The sequence below is a fragment of the Podarcis tiliguerta genome (genome assembly GCF_965153285.1).
Source record: "Podarcis tiliguerta genome assembly, chromosome: 5".
Taxonomy (NCBI): Eukaryota; Metazoa; Chordata; class Lepidosauria; order Squamata; family Lacertidae; genus Podarcis; species Podarcis tiliguerta.
The window spans coordinates 81,854,885-81,878,394 of record NC_139538.1 but is presented as its reverse complement, the minus strand read 5'-3'; the positions used below and the strand labels follow the sequence as shown (position 1 = coordinate 81,878,394).

The following is a 23,510-nucleotide window of genomic DNA, read 5'->3' as shown; positions in this document are numbered from 1 at the left end:
GTCTTCTCTTCTCATGAGGTGGCCAAAGTATTGGAGCCTCAGCTTCATGATCTGTCCTTCCAGTGAGCACTCAGGGCTGATTTCCTTCAGAATGGATAGGTTTGATCTTCTTGCAGTCCATGGGACTCTCAAGAGTCTCCTCCAGCACCATAATTCAAAAGCATCCATTCTTCGGCGATCAGCCTTCTTTATGGTCCAGCTCTCACTTCCATACATCACTACTGGGAAAACCATAGCTTTTACTATACAGACCTTTGTTGGCAAGGTGATGTCTCAGCTTTTAAAGATGTTGTCTAGGTTTGTCATTGCTTTTCTCCCAAGGAGCAGGCGTCTTTTAATTTTGTGGCTGCTGTCACCATCTGCAGTGATCATGGAGCCCAAGAAAGTAAAATCTCTCACTGCCTCCATTTCTTCCCCTTCTATTTGCCAGGAGGTGATGGGACTATGCCATATACAAAGTGGCTAAGATTTTTCTGTAGATGAAGAGGCTATGTTAATTCTAGGAAAATCTCTTTGCGTAGCACAAGAGTGAGTGGGGAAATCCACATTTGACATCAGAATGTACATTCTTAATGTACATACGTTTTCTCTTCAAATGCACTTTGGACTGTTGGTAGCTGCATCATCAGTCATCAATTTACAGGCCTGTGGTACAAGTCTATTGCTTCCTCTTGGAATTTTTATCTTCAAAAACTTGAGTTTTTCAGCATAACTAAACTATTTTCAATTCAAGTTTCTCAAGATGAATCCAAAATGGAGGTCTCTTCTTTGTGGCTCCACACCTTGGAACTTCCTCACCAGAGATATATGTATGGCCACATCACTGCTGAGCTTAAAAAAGAATCTCTGGGCACATATCTGCAGCACACCCTTAACCACCTATACTCGGGCGACTCAACTAGATTGGTAAAGAAAAAAACGTTTTAGATGTGATATAACACTGTAGCACCAGATGGCGCTATGGAGTTCCGTTTTTGCCGACGTGATTTTTCTTTATAAAGGTTGCAACACATTTTTCCAAAGCGCTTCTTTGATGTGTCTAGATCCAGCCTGGTTCTGCATTCTGCATTCTGCATTCCGGCGGAAGCAGTGGGGCAAGTGGGGCACCGCCTCTTGCTTTTCCGCCGCCTGAGGCTGAAGGAATGGGTTTCCAAAATCCCAAAACCTGACTGGGCAGTCAGTCTGAAACAGGCCCTTTTTCCTTCTCCAAGCGAGCATTTCTAAAATGCTTTAACTTGAGCTCTTGAGCCAAAACCCAGCTGTATAAACAAGTGCTGAAAGCTCTCTCCTTTATCAGTCCGTGACGCCTAATGAACGGCCTTGTCCATTCCAAAGTGGAGCAGGGATGACGCATCTGGGTCTTATCCTACACTGACCTTGTCAGCCACCCGGGAACGGCACCAGGAGTTGGTGACCTCTTGCTCCAAGATAAGAGTCTAGGAACAGGAACAGGAACACCCTTTTATGGTCAGAGTACAGGAAGAGGAAACCCCTTTTATGGTTAAGAGTACCGGACCAGGAACATCTGTGATGTCAACCTGTGTGTATAAGCTGACGTGGCTGGATTCCTGGGGAAGGGGGGAGAGGGTGCCTGGAGGAAATATATACTGCATGAAATTTCTCATTTCTTTGGACTTGCTGTGGACTGACCATGCAAGTGCCTTCTGCTATCCAGAGAGCAGAATAAACTCTTTCTCTGAATCAACCTTGGTGTCATTTGACTTCCTCCCTCCCTCCCGGGCGCAACGCAGACCCCACCAGTCGGTAAAGTCTAATAAGGCTACAAGGCAGCTGCTTCACCCTGCCTCATAGGTGGGCTGACTCTGGCAGAGTTAGGAGCAAAGTCTTGTTCAAATCTGTGCTTGGGTCAGTTGTGGTGTACTTGGGGAGAAAATGTATTTCAGGCTGGTATGGGTGAATGCTGTCACTGAATGTTCATGTGTTTTAGTGTATTTTGTAAGCTGCCTAGGGAGGACAGTGTGCCCTGAAGGAAAGGTTAGAACTGTTTTAAATAAATAAATACAATGGGACCTAGCATAAATTAGCAAAGCACGGTCAATCCCATTAAAACATGCCATCTACTAAGTATTGCCACATATCAAGTGTCCAATATCTCATAAAGAAATAAAATATCAAACACTGAAAGCAAATGTAATCGTACGTCAGATATGTACATATATCAGCTCTTCAGTGAATATTCAGAGAATATTGAGTGTATTTAGTGAATATTTGAAATAGACATTCGTTAGAGGAGAATTATGGGAAGCAAATGTGCTTCATCTCTAAATAGCAGTTATTTCTTCTGGACGAAACACTAAACCTTACCAAATTAGTTCTGAAAATAGTTCCAACATACAGTGTAAAGTGTGCCTACAATTGGTCCTGTGATCAGAAGGGCACCCTAATAAATACAAGCCCACATAACTTGTGAATCACCAAGTTACATGCGACCCATCAGCCATGTGCTGTAGTTTATATACTGTTGGCTTACTATCAAAAGATAAAAGAAGTTGATACCTCTGTCTTTACTCGTTTAACTTGCCAGTAGCTGGTCACCTAAACTTATTCTCCTAGCCCAGGTCTGATCTCAGAAGTGAGCTGGATTTGTAAAGTGTAGGTTGGGTCCCACAAGGCAAGACACAGTGATAACAGCAAGAACCTTTATTGAACTACATAGCTGGGAAACGGAGGCAAAGCAACTGCTTATATACATTTCTGAAAGCCTGAGCCACTCCCACTCCCAACGTGACTGGCTGTCTAAACTTCCCAGCTGCGAATCACGACTCAGAGTTCAAGGGCCAATGGCAGAGGCCCAAATCCTGAAATGATTGGACATCATGTATCTAATCAGAACGCAGGAGCTCAGAGTCCTTAGTCCGGACTCAAGCTCAGGCAAACACAGACCACTGAATACATAACAATTTGGAAGCGAAGTTTATGGGACAGAGAACCACTGGGGAGTAAGGCAGCAAAGAGGAATTGGCTCTCCTCATCTGCACTCCTCTTTTTAGGTTAAAATGAGATACCCTCCTACCCCCCTGGTTTATGCATGAATGATACAGGCATGTGATGCAATGGTTATTCCCATCAAGTCACTCAAGACACAGGAGATGCGTCATCAGGGTCAGGGCCATCTTTAGCAGATGCGGCACCGGGGTGCAAATATCCGCCCAGCGCCCCCAAGTTACCACGGATAGTGTTGGGGTGGCCGTAGCTGCGCACTGTCAGCCATTAGGGGGCGCAACTCTCCCCCATGCCGCTGTGGGAGAGCAGAGGCTTGGGAGTGAAGTTGCGCCCCTCCCAAGCCTCCTCAGGAGGAGAGCGATCCCCACAGAGGCTTAGGATGGAGGCTTGGAAGGGACACAACTTCACTCCCAAGCCTATGCGAGGATCGCTCTCCTCCCAAGGAGGCTTGGGAGGGAAGCTGAACGCCCACCAGCCTTATGGTTGGCGGGGCGCAGCTGGCAGGCGTGCAGGGAAAGGGGAGGCCAGTGGCAAAGCCATGCAGCTGCCCCACTTGCTGGGGCACCCCTGAGAGGCCGGTGCCCTGGCGCAATGCACCACTAAACCCTATGGGAAAGATGGCTCTGATCAAGGTCTGCAAGCATCATTGCTTGTGTCGTAAGTTTGGGGCACTGATGCTCCTTCTGCTTTGACTGTATCCCTCCTTTTCTTCTTCAGTGGGATCACAGGGGGGAGGCCTTCTGGTGCACAGACAAATGAAAGAAGTCATACCTAAGAACAGTGAACGGCAGCATTCACTGAAAGTGCTAAATGGGAACAATACTTAAAACATTGCTGAATTTCCAAAGTGCAGCTGTTAGATATTTAAGCCCATCATTCTCTACTGAACATGCATCACATTCATTTTGTGGTGCCGTCATAAAAATGTATGAGAATGTAAATGCTTGAGTGACCCATTAATCTTTCGAGTAGCAAACGTAAAATGTTTTTAACCCTAGCGATGATATAGCCATACTTTATTTTGAATGAAAGCTTTATCATGGATCTGAAGATGTTCTGTGTCTTTCTGGGGTGTATAAATAAGAACAAATTAATATTAAAGTCTGATTGGTATGAAAAGTGTACCGTTCTATAGATTGCAGCACGAAGATGTATTTAGCAAGCCAAAACTACACTCAGCTTCTGATGAGCACGGAAAATCTAATAACAACACACACAGTATGTATGCTCATCATTTATTGAACTCAGCAAACAGAATGTAGCTATTATCACTATTATCATTTGCTAACTGACTCAGTAACAAATCTGGGCCTTCCAAACCTCTCAATAAAACATTCCCCTTCTTTTTTTATGGGCCAATTTACTAACTGTGCTCCGCGCTATGTTCTGGTGGGGAAAGGCTCCACCACTGGTTCTGCTATCACCTACAAGTAGTTTAATGCATATTTGTCCCAGTCAACATTTTAGAAATGGTTTTGATCATATTTTATTAGGTTCAGTTGCATAATGAGGGGAGGGCATCCATAAGTGGCGCGGGATGTTGCTAGGAGACTTGTGGCTTTTTATTTAATATGCATCTTCCTCACACACACCTCTGTATGGTTGCACCTGAAGGCAGCCATGAAGTGCAGACAGACACAGAGCTTTGCGGCAGAGTATTTGCATGCACAAGGTCCCAGAAAACATTATCTTTCTGCTGGAGCAGAGATAAATACATTGCACGCATTTGCACAAGTTTCACCTTAGACGGAAGAAGAGTGTCAGGCCGTATCCACACTTTTGTCTGAGCATTTTGGGGGGTTTTGCCCCAGAGCTTTCCCCACGAAAACCTGCTCTTTAGTGCTCAATCGGAGCAAATGACAATTCAGGTTTTCTGCAGATTGTTGTTTGCTCCGATTGAACTTTAAAGAACAGGTTTTTACAGAGAAAGCTCCAGAACAAACAAACAAAAAAGGGCACATGGACATGTAGCTTTAAAGTGCAAAGTGTGCTTGGAAAGAGTGGAACAAGACCTCACTCTCCTTACCACTTGGCAGAATTATACAGATGACCAAGCTGCCCCAGGGTGAGAGTGCTGTGTTGCCTCTGTCTCCAGCCTAGCAAGATGGGAGGAGGAAATGAAGAGTAGTTACTGCAGCTCTCAGTCTGGGGAGGAGGGGCAAGAGACCCACTCGCACATTTTTGAATCCTTTGGAATGCTGCCATATTATAATACTGAATGAACAGACATAAAAGAAATATGCTGAATCACTCGCTCTCCCATCGTAAAGTAGTCTATAAAAGGTCCGTGTGCCTGGACACACCATTTTTACAAGCAAGCAATTAGCAGAAAGGTGAACTTTAAAGCACGTCTTTCCCATTCCACCTTTGTCCGTTGCTATATTTTCAAGATGATATAAAGAACCCAGCTCAGAATAAATCTCCAGCATTTTAAGGATTCGGTAGCATATACGTAAGGTTAGTTATGAGACCTAATTGAAGACATTCTGTACAGTCGCTTTTATATGGTGCTTTTCAAGAAGAGCTGTTTTGAGCCCAAAGGGCCACATTGCCACACAAGCAGCCTTCCAGGAGCCATATGCCAGGTGTGATCGGAACAAGGAATGCAACACTTATCTTCGTACTGTAGGATACAGTCGAGGCACAAGCGTTTCCACACATACACCTCTTCAGCAAGGATCATATAACACTGGTCCTGTAAGAACAACATGGGCTCTCAGTATGTTTCCGAGCACAGGTCAAAGTGTTAGTGGTGACCTTTAAAGCCCTAAACGGTCTCAGCCCTGTATACCTGAAGGAGCATCTCCACCCCCATCGTCCAGCCCAGACACTGAGGTCCAGCTCTGAGGGCCTTCTGGCGGTTCCCTCATTGTGAGAAGTTAGGTTACGGGGAAGCAGGCAAAGGGCCTTCTTGGTAGTGGCACCAACCCTGTGGAACACCCTCCCATCAGATGTCAAGGAGATAGGAAACTATACAACCTTTATAAGACATCTGAAGGGAGCCCGGTATAGGGACATTATAAATGTTTAATGTTTTATTAAGTTTTTGTACGTGCTGGGCAATTAAAGTTTCCAGCCAGGCAAAATGACTGGACCAGGGGAGGTGTGGCCTCAGAAAATCCCAAGAGTAATACAAGTGTCTACAGTTGACCTCCAGATCTGAGGTTCCCCATCCCTTCTTTCAGCCCAAAGCCTCCCGAAGCATAATCTGACTGTCATGGACAGTCCACCCCCTGACAGGTGTTTCGATATCAGGATCTGTCTTTCAGGATTTCAGGATTCAAGCCTCCATTTTCAGGGACTCTGGGGGAAGGCGCTCTGCTCTCATGTTCATCGAGCTACACCCTGTCCCAGAAGGAATAGCTGAGGCTCTGCTCCCCTCAGGCTCTGCTTGGCTTCTCTTTGGAAACTGGAAGATTCAGTCCCATGACCTATGAGGCACCACCCCTCATCTCAAGATTAGATGTTCATACTAGCATTCCCAAGGGCTGAAAGCTTCGAGCAAAGCAACCAGAAGTGGCATTCGATGTGCCTTATAAATGGTGGTGCCTTGAGTGCCTGCCTAGGTTTCTTGGCTATTAGTTGTGTCCCAAAGGAGCTGTAACGGCTGCAGAATCATGGCGTTCTGCCTGATGAACAGTTTGGTCTATCTCTATGACTTGCATGCATCAGACATCTACACAAAAGTAAGTTGAACCAGTAAACAATATCACGGAACCTAATTTTCTTTTTTCCCTATGCCAGTGTATCAACATTTTTTTATCTGCCGCGTGTCATTTGTGAAGCATTTTCAAGAATGCTTTTGAGCTGTGCCAGAGCACAATAAGAGCATGACAGCATTATCATTCTAGATAAATGGATGCCTTCAGAGGTGTGCCTACTTATCTGGCCTGTATTAATAGGGCGGGGGTTGATGCAACATATTATCTCTCTTACTTTAAATTACTTCATTACAGCTGGTAAGGCACAGCTTAATCGAGCCCTCTATTTTGTGGCACAGAGCATTTTAGACCATAATCAAAGATCCAAATTGCAGAAAAGCAAGGGAGAGGGGTAGCAGGAATTAACAATGTCAGGTGTAATTGTGCTTTCATACATACCCTCACAAACAAACACACAAAATTAGAGCATTTCTAGCTTTTCAAATATATTAAAAGCATTTCTTGCCTGCTGTAGAAACAAAACAAATGTTTTTATTGACCATGATGGTCCATGGGTGGACAATTCCATGAGTGCTAAGACAAAACTACAAGAGGGTTAGCATGGAATAATAATAATAATAATAATAATAATAATAATTTATTACTTATACCCCACCCATCTGGCTGGGCCTCCCCAGCCACTCTGGGCAGCTCTCAATAGAATATTAAAAACACAAAAACATCAAATATTAAAAACTTCCCTAAACAGGGTTGCCTTCAGATGTCTTCTAAAAGTCAGATAGTTTCTTATCTCCTTGACATCTGATGGGAGGGTGTTCCACAGGGCGGGCACCACTACCGAGAAGGCTCTCTGCCTGGTTCCATATAATTTCACTTTTCACAATGAGGGAACCACCAGAAGGCCCTCGGAGCTAGACCTCCGGTATACAGGGCTGAAGCCATTTAGGGCTTCAAAGGTTAAACAATTAACATTTGCACATATTTGAATATTTGCAGGAAGACTGCCTCAGTTTTACAGACAGGAAACGAAGGGATTTGGAGGTGGAAGAAAAATCAAATGAATTCTGTTAGACACTTAGAGCAATATACCACTTGAAACAGTCACAGCTTCCCTCAAATACGCCTGGGAAGGGTAGTTTGTTAAAGGTTCTGAGTTGCTAGGAGACCTTTATTTCCCACACAGAGCTAGAATTCTCACAGTGGTTTAACAGCTATCCCTCTTTTTCCCACGGAACTCTGTGAACTGTAACTCTGCAAGGGGAAAAGGCACCTCCTAGCACCCTTAACAAACAACATTTCCCAGGATTATTTGGGGAAAGTCACAATTGTTTAAAAAGTGGTACAGTTCTGCTTTGAATGTGGAGGACAGATGGCGCCATAGTTGACTGGGAGTTCTTGCACAACAAGGCTACTTCCAAAAAGGTAGGCTTTTTATGGGATAATACTTGCTCTAATGCAATGTCATCTAACCTCCCCACAAACAAATCAGGATGAATCCGTAATACACATTACGGATGGGTGGGTGACACCTGGCTTGAGAGCAGTACATGTGAAAAGGATCTAGGAGTCTTGGCTGACCACAAACTTGACATGAGCCAACAGTGTGATGCGGCAGCTAAAAAAGCCAATGCAATTCTGGGCTGCATCAATAGGAGTATAGCATCTAGATCAAGGGAAGTAATAGTGCCACTGTATTCTGCTCTGGTCAGACCTCACCTGGAGTACTGTGTCCAGTTCTGGGCACCACAGTTCAAGAAGGACACTGACAAACTGGAACATGTCCAGAGGAGGGCAACCAAAATGGTCAAAGGCCTGGAAATGATGCCTTATGAGGAACGGCTAAGGGAGCTGGACATGTTTAGCCTGGAGAAGAGGAGGTTAAGGGGTGATATGATAGCCATGTTCAAATATATAAAAGGATGTCACATAGAGGAGGGAGAAAGGTTGTTTTCTGCTGCTCCAGAGAAGCAGACACGGAGCAATGGATCCAAACTACAAGAAAGAAGATTCCACCTAAACATTAGGAAGAACTTCCTGACAGTAAGAACTGTTTGACAGTGGAATTTGCTGCCAAGGAGTGTGGTGGAGTCTCCTTCTTTGGAGGTCTTTAAGCAGAGGCTTGACAACCATATGTCAGGAGTGCTCTGATGGTGTTTCCTGCTTGGCAGGGAGTTGGACACGATGGCCCTTGTGGTCTCTTCCAACTCTATGATTCTATGATTCTACATGTGTCTAAAAGCACCTTAACTGCAACACTCTTCAATGGGCTTGAACACCTCAACTGCAAACTCGTGTCTGAGTCCAGAAAGCCATCCAGCTTGGGGGGCAGGCTTGGGGGGGGGGGCTTATTGTGTTGTTTTAAATTTTGATTATATGCTTTGTGGTTTTATATTTTGAGACCTCCGGGTATAGGAAGGTTTATAAATTCAGTTAATCATCATCATCAGGCAGAAAGGCAGGGAAGTCAACTCTGAAATAGACCACCAGCAACAAAATAAGAAACCAAGCACTGCCAAATTCATTCACATACTCTCGCCACCCCCATGACTCAAAGCCTTTCACAATTCTCAGTTCATTGAAAGAAACAGACACATAAGGCCCATGGCAGCAACCCCGTCCTGAAGGCTCCTTGAGCAGTGTAGCAGAGATGAAATCAACCACCTACTGTATTGGCCCGAATATAAGCCGCCCCCAAATATAAGCCACAACTTAAAAATTTGGGGGGGAGGGGGAGGGGGAAAAGACCATCCCCAAATATAATCCGCTCCCTTAAAATTCCACAGGCACTCACCCCTTCTGTTTTATCGTATGTCTGTTTCAGCAGCAATATCATAAAAGCCAATTTTTGTAAGGTCGCAAATATAAGCCGCACTTTAACTTTTCACGGGTGGAATTTGGGGGGGAAGTGAGGCTTATATTCAGGCCAATACGGTATGATGACAAAGTAGGTATGTCCTCATCAGAGGGTCACAAAAGGGGTTACAGCCAGGGCATCAGCAGTAGTGGCAGTGGGTGACAGCAGTCACCCATCGCACAGGCAAAGAGTCAAGGCTGACATGGGAACCTCTAGTCAGGCCAAGGCAGCAGACATTGGCTACTAGGATGAGGGTTGAGCCATTGTTAGGATACATGAAAACCATGGTCCACCATAACCAACTCAATCCACAGTCCTTTGGATCCTGACTCAAAACAGATTCAATCTTGTATCTTCAGGTTTTTCCCCCTTCTCCTCTTCCTCTTCCCCCATCCCCATGGGTGAATACTGATAAAATCTCATTGTAATCAGGGGTGCAGAAGGAGACGAAAGATTCCTTTCTCGCTGAACCTAAGGAAAGACCCTCAAAGTAAATGTGATCGTGGCTTTGGCACCTGGGAAGGCAAGCACGTTCAACTGATCACTTAGCAAAGGTTAATGCTGGCCGTCACTGGAACGAGCTGATGAAGCCATGATTAATATACTCCGTGTTTGCAAGTGCAAGCGCCCTGCAGAAAATACAAATAAAGCAAAGGGATTTTTCAGGGTGATTACATTTAAATTTCACAGTTGATGAAGCAAACCCAAAAATCTCTTTTTGCACACATGCTAGTTAAAGGCTCCTGACATTTAACAAGTTGTCTAGTGAAGTATAGCGGCTAAGAAACTGGGCTGGGAAGTTCGTGATTCAAGTGTCTCCACTCACATGAGCTCAGTAGGTGGCTTTCAGCAACTCATCGCCTCTCATTTTAGTCTGCCCTCTCCACCTGTATTATCAAGTTCGTATTAGTGGCCTACCTGGCTGGGTTGTTGCAACAATAAATTGAGATAATTCTACAGGAAGTGCAAAGGACACTCAAATGTTCTGTACAGTGGTACCTCAGGTTAAGTACTTAATTCGTTCTGGAGGTCCGTTCTTAACCTGAAAATGTTCTTAACCTAAAGCACCACTTTAGCTAATGAGGCCTCCTGCTGCTGCCGCGCTGCCAGAACACGATTTCTGTTCTCATCCTGAAGCAAAGTTCTTAACCCGAGGTATAATATCTGGGTTAGCAGAGTCTGTAACCTGAAGCATCTATAACCAGAGGTACCACTGTATAATTAAGAAATGTTATGGGGGGGCTCCAGCCCTTCACCCTCCCATTCTACTCTCTCCCCAGCTCTTTAAAAACTAGTTTTACATTTTACTGACCCCTTTTTAGCAAAGCTCCCACTGCTATTTTTCTTCCTCCTCTCCTCCCATGAGCTCACTGTTACACCCAGTAGGAGGAAATGGGTGCAAGCCCCCTCCCCCACTGCAGGTCCAAATAACAATAACAATGTTAGTCAGTCAGTCAGTTAGTTAGTTAGTTAGTTAGTTAGTTAGTTAGTTAGTTAGTTACCATATTTTTTGCACCATAACACTCACTTTTTTCCTCCTAGAAAGTAAGGGGAAATGTCTGTGCATGTTATGGAGCGAATGCCTGCGGGTGGCGGGGGGGATCTGCTGCAGTCGTGAGCAGAGGATCCATGGTTCCCCTTCCTTCCCTCCTCCGTGGTTACAAAGCATGGATCCACATGGATCCTCAGGATTTTTGCATTGGGCTACTCCAAACTCACTGTCAGATCACATGTCTGTGGCCACAGCATGAACCACAAAAATCATATATCCACTCTTTTGTTTAGAATATTTTTTTTCTTGTTTTCCTCCTCTAAAAACTACGTGCGTGTTATGGTCTGGTGCGTGTTATAGAGTGAAAAATACGGTAGTTTATATCCGGCCCACTCTGGGTGACTCCCAATATAATGTTAAAAACACAATAAAACATCAAACATTAAAAACTTCCCTAAACAGAGCTGCCTTCCAATGTCTTCTAAAAGTCAGGTACAGTGGTACCTCGGGTTAATATATTACTATTATTATTATTATTATTATTTTAAATGATCTAATTTCTGACTTTTTCCGCCTGTGTTTAAGGTAAAGGGTAAAGGGACCCCTGACCATTAGCTCTACTCGTGGCCGACTCTGGGGTTGCGGCGCTCATCTCGCTTTATTGGCTGAGGGAGCCGGTGTACAACTTCCGGGTCATGTGGCCAGCATGACTAAGCCGCTTCTGGAGAATCAGAGCAGCGCACGGAAACACCATTTACCTTCCCGCCAGAGTGGTATCTATTTATCTACTTGCACTTTGACGTACTTTTGAACTGCTAAGTTGGCAGGAGCAGGGACCGAGCAACGGGAGCTCACCCCGTCATGGGGATTCAAACCACCGACCTTCTGATCGGCAAGTCCTAGGCTTTAACCCACAGCGCCACCCGCGTCCCAGTGTTTAGAACCACCCTAAATCCATATCGGTCAACAACAAAATAAATTGTATTTTACCCAATCCCATTCTCATTTGCTTCACTTTACAGTTCTAAACTGTGAGACAGTCACATTTTGGCCCAAAGTACATAATCCCCCCCCCAACTCACCATAGGGATGCTGGCTCCATTGGTTAAAGCACGGTGTTGATAACACCAAGGCTGCAGGTTTGATCCCTGCATGCGACAGCTGCATATTCCTGCATTGCAGGGTGTTGGACTAGATGATCCTTAGGGTCCCTTCCAACTCTACAATTCTATGATTCTTTGATCAAATTAACAAGTGTCTAAACTTGAGGCTCCCTTTGAACTTGAGGATCTGGACTTGAGAAATGCTTTCCTGGCCACTCCCTGATAGGCCCTGAGTGTCCCTTGAAAAAGGGGGAGAAAGATGGAAATGTGTGTGTGGGGGGGTACTGGGATGCTGCTCTTGGAAGTGATAGTTTGGGGTGGGGGAACATGTACAGGGAGGTTTAAAGTCCTCTCTCCCCTCACTAAACTCCACACACCAGTTCTATGCCAATGCAACTCCCATGCTGAGAACTGGCTGCCAGCTCCAGCCCGGAGCCTTTTGCAATATAGAGCACAATAAAGCAAAGGAAGGGAATATGCCAAACCCACCACCCCAAGGTTCCTATCCCAGACTGGCTGGAGCCCTAAACAGGAGCTACGCTGTTAGACTGGAGGCCAGGGAATTCATTGCAACATCTTGTCAAGATGGATTCCTCGCTCCCATATAAACTTTCCTTCTTCCCTCAAAGCGCAAGGTGACGCAAATATTCCTTTTGGTATATTAAGCACTTTTTAATTTACAGCAAAACTGAAACCTTCTTCCCCCAAATAGCTGCCTTGACTTTCACGGCGAAGTAGATGCCATCGTGAATTAATTTATATGAAGGGCGGGTTTATAACTGCTAACTTAGCATCATGTCTTACAACAATTATTTTTAAAAAATCTTTTAAAAGCGGGCAGTAAATTTAAGTGCTTTTTAACAGCTGGCTTCAAAGGCCATCACCCCATATCAGATATTCAGTAAATCCTCTACTGAGACAGTGAGTGGTTACATCATGCCAAAGACTGTTTTAATTGTTCGATTTTGAAATAAAACGCCAGGTGTTAATTGATTTTTTTTCATGATAGCTTTTAGCACTGTAGTTAATAAAAGTTTTGGGCCTTCCAGCCAAATACTTAAAGCATTAATACTGAGAAACTACAGTGAATTTGGGGGTTAGGCCCTAATCTTTAAAATGTCGTCTGTATGGCTGCCTGTCTATTAGTTGTATACCTGAAGCTTCCTACAATCATCTAATGATAACGAGCATGCTTGTTTTTAATTGCATGCACTCTTTACCATTGGACTGAGAACAAGCTGCTTCCATAGGATCTAGTAGCTGGCACACTCAACTAAATAATTTTAGAAACCTTAATTAAAATATTGGTGTATAAACTGCTCTCAGAGAAAACCTACTCACATTTTAAATGAAGCAAATAATTTTAGGGTATGCTCCTATCCTATGCTGAGGATGCAACAGCAATAAGTGTCAGCAGTGCTTTTGTTCCCCTAAAAAAATTGTGTAGGGGTACTCTCATTTTGACTCAAGAAAAATCACCATTTTATAGTTCAAATCAGGAAAAATAAATGCAGTAAATGGAGAAAAGTACAAAGATTCACTAAATGTTTAGGGTATACATACCCCCAGAAAAAAGCACTGGGAGGCTGAGACACTTCCCCCCCCCTTTTTTTTAGGGGGCAATGCCCTCTCAATGTTCAGAAGGGCTTTGGCTCCACCCCCTGGCTCCTCACTACGTCATATGTGTGGTGTCAGGATGTTGCGCAACATCATGTGCATTATGTGAGGACATCGTGTTGGGCCCAGGGGCAAAGGAAGGCTAGCCAGCACCTGGGGGGTGGGGCAAACTGCCCAGCGGCACATGTGCAAGCACAGTGTGTAGCGGCGTGGTGCATGCGCTGCAGGGTGGTTTGCCGACGGTGCCGCTTGAGCCCCGTATGCACAGCAGTGAGATCCTCTGCTCGTGGCTGTGGCGGCGGAGGGATCGTCCGCATGCAGCAGGGGCACGATGGTGGCCGCTTGCGCCACTGCCGCACCCTGTGGGGTGCCTTCTTGTCACCCCCCTCAGAGATGGCACCCGGGGTGGACCGCCCCCCTGCCCCCTTCCTCCGCCACTGGTTGGGCCCTCTCAATCATCTTGAGAAGCTGTTGCCGGATGTTGTTGGCCAGTCAATAAGGATAGTCTAGGAAACTTGGAGGTTCCTCTCTCTCTCTACCCTTTCCCAGGCAGACATCTCAGTCTCCTGTCCAAGCTGAGTTGCATCACAACACTTCCAATACCTTCGCCTATGAACCTTTTCTGTACTCGTGGGTTTTGCGAAAAGGAGCGGTGAAATGTTCTCCTGCTGAGCATCTGTGTGATCTTGTTGTGTTACTGCCACTTACTGGGATTCAAGCGAGGCAGAGCTCCATAAGCCAGAGCGGCTCAGAAACTTTGCCCATCCATTCCCCCTTTATTAACTCTGACTGCCCTCGCTGCTTTAGAACTCACTTATCACTCCCAAGGATCAACTTGGATGCTGTACTATAACACAATTTATTCTCTTGGTGACTGCATTTCTCTCAGAGAAGCACAGGAATGAATGAACATGGAACTCTATTAGGCCACATCAAAAGCACTGAACATCATCAGGAAACAAGGTAAGGATAAAATGAAACCATTTCTTAGGGACCGATAAAATGACTTACTCGAGTCCCAAAGACTAATCCAGACAACTTGCAATGAAATGCACTAGAACTCCCAACAGCTGCAGCTGACAAGTTAGCAATATTAGGGTATTTTGGTGGCATTTGCTTTATGCATTTTGTATTCCCCTATCCCAGGGGAAGGAGGAAATATATTAATTGTCAGTGAAGTGAAGTTTACCTTACCTGATAGGCACTCTGTTTGCAGTTATGTATGTTGGCTTGCAGTGTACCTACTGCACCTTAAAACTGAGATACCAGAATGAAATTTTATACTGTATACAAGCTCAAGACAATATTCTGTCCTAGAATAAAATACTAGATCAACGGACTCCACATTTCAAGGGGTAGAGGAAAAGTCACTACACACATTGCATCAAGTGGGAGCTGCAACTAAAAGTTACGTATGGAAGCGCTTGTTTTTGATGTTCCAGCTAACCTAGGAAGCCCTTTTCCAGCATACTTCATTCCATTCCCCCTCCTTTGCCATTTTCCATCTCTCACAACAGCATGTTCAGTCCTTATTGGACTGTGTTGGGGAGATTCTTCACTCCCCGCCCCCGTTGTTTCCCCCCTAAAACCTTTTTCTGTCTTTGCAAACCTAGGAGTTCCATTCCCTCTGAATGTGCTAATGCCTTTTGGCAACGTATCATAACTCAAGAGCATGAGTTAGCTATTCATATATAAGTCTGATGATACGGCGATGCCTACTCTGAAGAGGGAAACACTGGAGTGAAATTTAGTGTGCGCATTCAGGTCACAATTCTATGTATAAAAGCAAAGTGTTGCTCCAAAAGCAGGGAGGAAGCCCTCCATAAACCTCAGTTAGTACCGACCAAAATGGCACAAATGTCTTATCAGGCAAGACGTTCAATATAACGAGTCAATCTGAGGCAATACTAATACTAATCGTAATCATCATCATATTTGTACCCCGCCCATCTGACTGGGTTACCTCAGCCGCTCTGGACATCTTTTAACACACATAAAAACATAACGAAACATTATATATTAAAAGGCTTCCCTATACAAGGCTGCCTTTAAATGTCTTCTAAAGGTTGTATAGTGACTCATCTCCTTGAAATCTGCTGGGACGGCTTCCCACACAGTGGGCACCACTACCGAGAAGGCCCTCTGCCTGGTTCCCTGCAACTTCACTTATTGTGGTGAGGGAACATCCAGAAGGTCTTTGGTGTTGGATCTCAGTGTCTGGGATGAACGATGGGGGCGGAGATGCTTCTTCAGGTATACAGGGCTGAAGCACTTTGAATTGTGCTTGGAAATGTACTGGGAGCAATTGTCTCGGGCGCAGGGAACTTGTGAACTGGCAGCAGGGCAGGAAATTTGCTTGCCTCATTATTACACACATGCCTGCCTGCCCGTCAGCCAGCCTTCCTACTCCAGCTATAGCCAGTGGCCACCCACCTGACCAGGCTGTCTGCTGCCTCTTCCACCCTCTTGCTGCCTTGCTCCGAGGGAGGACAGCAGCATGTGTCTTCACCTGTTTGACCCCTGCGCACCCATCTTCAAAGGTGGGTGGGGAAATGTAAAATGTGTTGCATTTGAAAAGGCCTCTCCTAGTACAGTGGTAAAGGTAAAGTAAAATGACCCCTGACCATTAGGTCCAGTCGTGGCCGACACTGGGGTTGCGGCGCTCATCTTGCTTTATTGGCCGAGGGAGCCGGCGAACAGCTTCCAGGTCATGTGGCCAGCATGACTAAGCCGCTTCTGGCGAACCTGAGCAGCGCATGGAAACGCTGTTTACCTTCCCGCAGGAGCGGTACCTATTTATCTACTTGCATTTTGACATGCTTTCGAACTGTTAACGGGTGGCAGGAGCAGGGACCGAGCAATGGGAGCTCACCCCGTCATGGGGATTCGAACCGCCGACCTTCTGATCAGCAAGTCCTAGGCTCTGTGGTTTAACCCACAGTGCCAACCGCATCCCTAGTACAGTGGTACCTCGGGTTAAGTACTTAATTCGTTCTGGAGGCCCGTACTTAACCTGAAACTGTTCTTAACCTGAAGCACCACTTTAGCTAATGGGGCCTCCTGCTGCCGCCGCGCCACCAGAGCCCGATTTCTGTTCTCATCCTGAAGCAAAGTTCTTAACCTGAAGCACTATTTCTGGGTTAGCGGAGTCTGTAACCTGAAGCATATGTAACCTGAAGCATATGTAACCTGAGGTACCACTGTATCGTGACAAGTTCTGATGGCACAAATCCTCTCCTTGGCCTGTATTAAAACTATGCTTCCCACTAATGCTTCCCATACATTACAGAGCAAATGAGAGGGAGAAATGTAATTAGAAATTAAAATGTAAGATTCCAGTATTCACACAGGCATATATATCCAGGATGTTTACATTACAGAGCTAGAGGGAAACAGATGCACTTAAAAGCATAAATGGTTTTCCAAAATGCAAATTAGTAGGCAGCTTGCACAGAGCAGAGCTACTTGAAGCCAATGGGATTCACGCACCCTAACGAGGCACAGGATTGCACCCTCTGTTTTCCTGCCACCCTTAAATGGGGACAGGGACAGTCTGTATTTAAGCCCCTTCCGAATTTCTGAGCTAGTCCTCTCATTTGGGCCTTTTTTCTTGGAGAGAATACGTCATCATTTATTCTATTAGAAAATAAATGTAAGGATATATTGTGGAATTTGCATTCCATTACCTTGGTTTGCATGCCATAAAACATTTATTACACCCTTGGGCTACAGGCTTAATAATGACTGGGTGAAATGCACTAATGTGGTATTGGCCTTGCTAGAGAACAAAAGATTAATGTTCTTTGATGTCACCCAGCTAATAGTTGGGCTCACCAATTTGTCCCTTCAAAAGACATTACAGTCATTGAGACAACCCCACTAAGAAGAAAGGAAGCAAAAGAAGACGGAAGTCGAGCCATAAACTGAAGCTCCCTGAAACAAGTTTACATGGGATTTTTCTATCCATGAAATAAATCAAGGCCTAGTTTCATAGAATCATAGAGTTGGAAGAGACCACAAGGGCCATTGAGTCCAACCCCCTGCCAAGCAGGAAACACCATCAGAGCACTCCTGACATATGGTTGTCAAGCCTCTGCTTAAAGACCTCCAAAGAAGGAGACTCCACCACACTCCTTGGCAGCAAATTCCACTGTCAAACAGCTCTTACTGTCAGGAAGTTCTTCCTAATGTTTAGGTGGAATCTTCTTTCTTGTAGTTTGGATCCATTGCTCCGTGTCCGCTTCTCTGGAGCAGCAGAAAACAACCTTTCTCCCTCCTCTATGTGAAATCCTTTTATATATTTGAACATGGCTATCATATCACCCCTTAACCTCCTCTTCTCCAAGCTAAACATGCCCAGCTCCCTTAGCCGTTCCTCATAAGGCATCGTTTCCAGGCCTTTGACCATTTTGGTTGCCCTCCTCTGGACACGTTCCAGTTTGTCAGTGTCCTTCTTGAACTGTGGTGCCCAGAACTGGACACAGTACTCCAGGTGAGGTCTGAGCAGAGCAGAATACAGTGGCACTATTACTTCCCTTGATCTAGATGCTATACTCCTATTGATGCAGCCCAGAATTGCATTGGCTTTTTTAGCTGCCGTGTTGGCTCATGTCAAGTTTGTGGTCAACCAAGACTCCTAGATCCTTTTCACATGTATCTAGTTTAGATTATACTCCCCACCCCCAAGCATGGCAGCGAAGTGAGACGTAGCCTCTCGCCCCATCCACTCAGTGCACCTCTCCTGCTTCAAGGACCACATGGGTGGGGATCCAGACACCCCTTTGAAATTAAGAGGTATCCTCTTATGAGCAGGATTATTTGATGGCTATATTGGAATTTTCAGATCTATAGACAGGCTTGAGACGACAGTGATAGTCCCAGACCCTCTCAGCTTCTTGTTATATAATTAATTTTAGTTGCTTCTTGTAAAGATAAAACTGTGTAATATTTTTTTCCCATGCTGTTTCTCCTCAAAATACAAGAGGAAGAAACTTCCAACAAGAGCAGCCAAATCCGACATATATGTTTTTCATAAGTGTCCCATGCTGTTTAATCAGGTTCATTCCCAGGTAAACGTGCATAGTGGCGCATTGTGCAATCTTGTTTCAAAATGTTCGTTGCCTAATCTCCACAAAGTGGATGTGAACACCTTATGTCCTACTGGTTTCCTTTAGAAGTTTAAGTCAGATATTTTCCCTAAATCTCTTCTGCTGAAAGGAACTAGACTTGTGTATTTATCCTTGGCTGAATCATTCACTTAAATATGAAAACTGAACATACACAGAGGCACTGTTATTCCAATTGCTTTGTTTTTCAGATTCCAGAATGTAGAGTGTGTGAAGCTCAGGATTCCATGTCCTGGTTGTATATACAGTGGTACCTCAGGTTACATACGCTTCAAGTTACATACGCTTCAGGTTACAGACTCCGCTAACCCAGAAATAATGCTTCAGGTTAAGAACTTTGCTTCAGGATGAGAACAGAAATCGGGCTCCGGCGGTGTGGCGGCAGCAGGAGGCCCCATTAGCTAAAGTGGTGCTTCAGGTTAAGAACAGTTTCAGATTAAGAACGGACCTCCGGAACAAATTAAGTGCTTAACCCGAGGTACCACTGTATACTGTTTTGGAGCTGCAGGGGAACTGTCTCTTGTTGGTGTGTGTTCATGCCATTGAGGAAACAAAAGCAAAAGGGATCGGCTGAACTGCTTGGTTCTGTTCCAAAACATTTTGGTAGAGAATATAATTTTTACATTCTGCCAGTGCTTTTTGGGGGGTGGGGGACACAGGGGTATGCATACCCCTAAACATTTTGTGAATCTTTGTACTTTTGTCCATTTACCGTATTTATTTTTCTTGATTTGAACTATAAAATGGTGATTTTCTTGAGTCAAAATGAGAGAACAGTGGTACCTCGGGTTAAGTACTTAATTCATTCCGGAGGTCCGTTCTTAACCTGAAACTGTTCTTAACCTGAAGCACCACTTTAGCTAATGGGGCCTCCTGCTGCCGCCGCGCCACCAGAGCCCGATTTCTGTTCTCATCCTGAAGCACTATTTCTGGGTTAGCGGAGTCTGTAACCTGAAGCGTATGTAACCTGAGGTACCACTGTACCCCTTAACATTATTTTAGAAAGAAAGAAAGAAAAAGCACTGCATTCTGCTCCACCAAAACCATGCAAGTGGGTTAGGGGGCAGAATGGATTCCACAGTCCACTCCAGAAATGGCACTATCGCTGCTCCCTTGTTGCGCTGGTAGCTTCTGAGTTTATGAAGAAAGGCATCACAAGGTTGCACTTATGGGTGTTTGTTTCAGGGTAGCCTCGGATGCTCAGAGACATTCAGCATGCTGAGGAAGGCGTGATCCTGGCAACCGTGCCAGAAGCCTCTGGGCATATAAGGTAAGGCCCATCTCCAAGGCTATTTTGAGAACAAACCTGGAACCTCCTAGAAACTAAGCTTTACCCCCTGCCGGAACATGGGACTGTGGCCGTTGCAGAAAAAATAATAATTGGGAATCTCTCTCAGCCCCTCAGTCTGCTGCTGTTGTCCAAACAGCTTTGTTAATATTCCAGAACATACAATTTCCCCATTTTAGATTTATGAGCTGCGGCGGGTCTTGACAGCGTGACCGTTTTGCCATTTGTTTCCCTCACAAGTTCCCCCTCCATTTCTCCAGCCGTCAGATCCTTCGGAGAACTCCTCCCTCCATCGCCCGTCCTTCGCTGGCTCTCGCTCAAGAGGCTAACAGGCAGTAATGGAATGCTGGGCAGCCATGAGTGGCGAGATTCCACCGCCCTGCATATTGCTGACCACGGATGCCAGCTCAGCACATCTTGATAACTCATAACCCCTTGCCATAGGTTTTTATAGAGTGCCTGGTCTATTGTAAATCACTAACTCTCTGTCATCGACCCAGCTCCATCCCTGATTCATAGCATCAGGAATTAAACTACTGTCACACTGTGTGGAGAGAAGATAACCATTTATGGCACCAGTATAATAAAAACAAAACAGGGGGAAAAACAAAACAAAAATAGACTGTCTTGGAAGCAATGAATTATGGACCAGCCTCAAAGGTCAAATTATTATCTTGAATTTCTTTATTTAAGCAACCCAAACAAATATTTCTTCACCCTCAAACCCCTATGATTTAAAGGTGAATGACAAGTTATACAGACCGGCCTCTTACCACAAGTGTTTATTCTGGATGGCCCAATACTGAAGGCCACTTCATCTTTAAGACATTCTCACATTCTGAACTCTGGTTTGGCTGAGTCAAACTGATGGCTTTTTATTCTCTTGTTGTTTGTAGCACAGTATCTCCCTTGAACATTGTTATGTACTGAGTTGAATAGGATCCAAACTGCAGCAGTCTGATTGGTCCTAGAACAATAGGATCCAAAAGGCAGCAGTCTGATTGGTCCTAGAACAATAGGATTCAGAATGCAGCAGTCTGATTGGTCCTAGAACAATGCAGCAGTATGATTGGTTGGCAGGAACCACCCAATCATACTCCAGATAGAAGTGAATCCACAACCTGATTGGCTTACAGTAGAATTCCGGAATTAGCCAATCATGTGCAGCCCATTGTGTAAATAATGTATATAAGGCAGATACTTCGAGGGGACTTTCATTCATTCCTCCTCACCACTATGAGCTGAATAAAGAGCATGAAATCACTTTGCGACTCTGAGTATATTTCACTGGCGACGAAGGTGGGATCCCGCTGAGCTGACTGCCACACACAGCACCGCAGCACCGCCACCTGCCGCACCGCTGCCTCGCACCGTGTATCCAGGCTTCAGCTCCGGGACACAAGGAACTCAGAATGGCAACCAACAGCAGCTTCTCGCCGTTCAACCCAGCATCTGGAGACTGGGAAGCGTACGCCTCCCGTTTCACCTTCCTCCTAGAAGCCAAAGGGGTCACCGATGAAGAAGACGCCAAGAAGAGGGCAATATTCTTCAGCATCTGCGGAGAGGAGACGTTTGAAATCGCCCGGGCTCTCCTTGCGCCTGAAGACGTTAAACATTGAGACTTCAGAATGAAAGTTGGTGTGCACATTCAGGACATCACAACATTTCCTATTTGAACACCAGCAACCTCTCCCCCTCCATAGTACTGTCTCTTTTTCTACTCCTTCAGATGTGGTGGCCATTTTGTGTTATGCCACACCCCCACAGCAGCCTGTTTGTGGCTGGCACCCACAGCACTTTTTGGAAATTCCAAATGCCCATTGGCACAAAAAGGTCAGTGACCCCTGGTTTAGGCAAAGCAAAATCCCCACAAGCCCAGGATGTCATGAGCAACTGCTGCTTGTTTCAAACCACATTCAAAAGTTTCAAGTTTCCTCCTTATGGGCGTGAAAAATCGGGGAAGTGTATGTAAATCCAAGACCAACCATGGTTTGTTCATACTGCAGCCAACCATGGTTTCTTGTTGCACGTGAATCAGGCCAGTGCCTTTCTTCCTGTATACATAAAAGTGTAAGACTGTCGTCATGCTACAGCTCATGTGGCTGCTGATAGGTGGCTCTGCCAGCTCCAGTTAAATGCAGCTGCAGCAAGGTTTAACAGAGGGGAGAGGCACTTCACAGAGCAATTTAGCAAGCTGCTCTGAGGAGCACCTCCCTGCTCCCTTAAAATGGGAGATTTGGGGCAAGCTATGAGGGGATAAGTGAAGGGGTGGGTGAGTAGTGAGAGACGGGAATTTGTTCAGGTGTGGGGAAGGGCAGTTGGCAAGCAGGTTGGGTTAGGGGAGTCCATTAGAACCACAGCAGACGTTTGGTGCCACAAAGCGAAATTCTGTTTGTGACAGGGATCAGACATTTTAAAAACATGTTCTCTGGGCTGGAGGCATGCAGTAGCTTTTAGGTGTCCAAAATAAGACTTCACGCCTTGTGATACACAAACATGCACCATGTTCTCTTGCCTCCTGTCAAACAGGCTTTTCAGGAGCATGGCAAACACCCATAAAGCCAAGAAACGATTGCCAATACTGGAATGAGCATACATACCACAGACAATTGTATCACCTGCAAGTTACTCTGGAGAAAAAACAACCCCTCTTCTGCTTTCAGTCTCAGTTCTGTGATAGACCACTCGTCACGTGGGTTTTCTCCGTATCTTGAAAAGAAGCGAGCTCATTTTAATCAATAACAAAGGCTAGACATTTTGTTGTTGAAAGCTACAGAACACAAAAACATGGGAGTTTTAATTAAAGGCTCTGCATGTCTTTAATTAATACTGTTTGCCAACAAGAATGTCTTATTGAGTGTAAATGGTGGATTTGTTGATGCTATAACTCAAGCCAAACCTTCCCCACAAAGAAGTCATGTTAGCAACTGTAATTTAACAGGGAACACGGAGTGCCATAACTAGACAGTTCTGGTTCAAATAATATGCCCCCACTCCACCCCTGGGAACCCCTAAGGGTGAATTAAGAATGGCTGTTGATGTGAAAGGTTACTGCTGCTGAAATGACAAGTTCTCACTGTTCAGGAAGGCTACTGTTGTTGCTTGAAGGTGTGGTGCAAAAGTGTCGCTGCTCTCCAATGCTGCACACCAAATCTCTCCCCCCCCCCCCATTTCCCCATCTCCCACCAGCAGTATGCAGGGGTTCAGTGTGCAAAACCACAGCAGCATGAGTGTGCCTGACCTGAGTCCCTTTCTTCGACTCTGAGCAAGCTGGTATCTGATTATTCATCCAACATTTCAAACATGTGCCTAATTTCCTCCTGAAACAAACCTTGGGCTCAGGTTTCGATAGGAAACTAAGCCACACTATGGCTTAGCTCCTAGCAGCACGACAGCAGCAAGAG

The 23,510-nt window shown here is 45.2% G+C and overlaps 1 long non-coding RNA gene across 1 annotated transcript; it reads right to left on the bottom strand.

Moving 5' to 3' along the window:
- Positions 1-5,448: 5,448 nt before the first annotated feature.
- On the bottom strand, positions 5,449-23,239 carry LOC310677555. Its single transcript, XR_014511271.1, has 3 exons — positions 22,707-23,239; positions 9,996-10,109; positions 5,449-5,659 (listed from the first exon to the last, which is right to left on the bottom strand). It is a non-coding gene; the product is annotated as an uncharacterized lncRNA (long non-coding RNA).
- Positions 23,240-23,510: the final 271 nt, after the last annotated feature.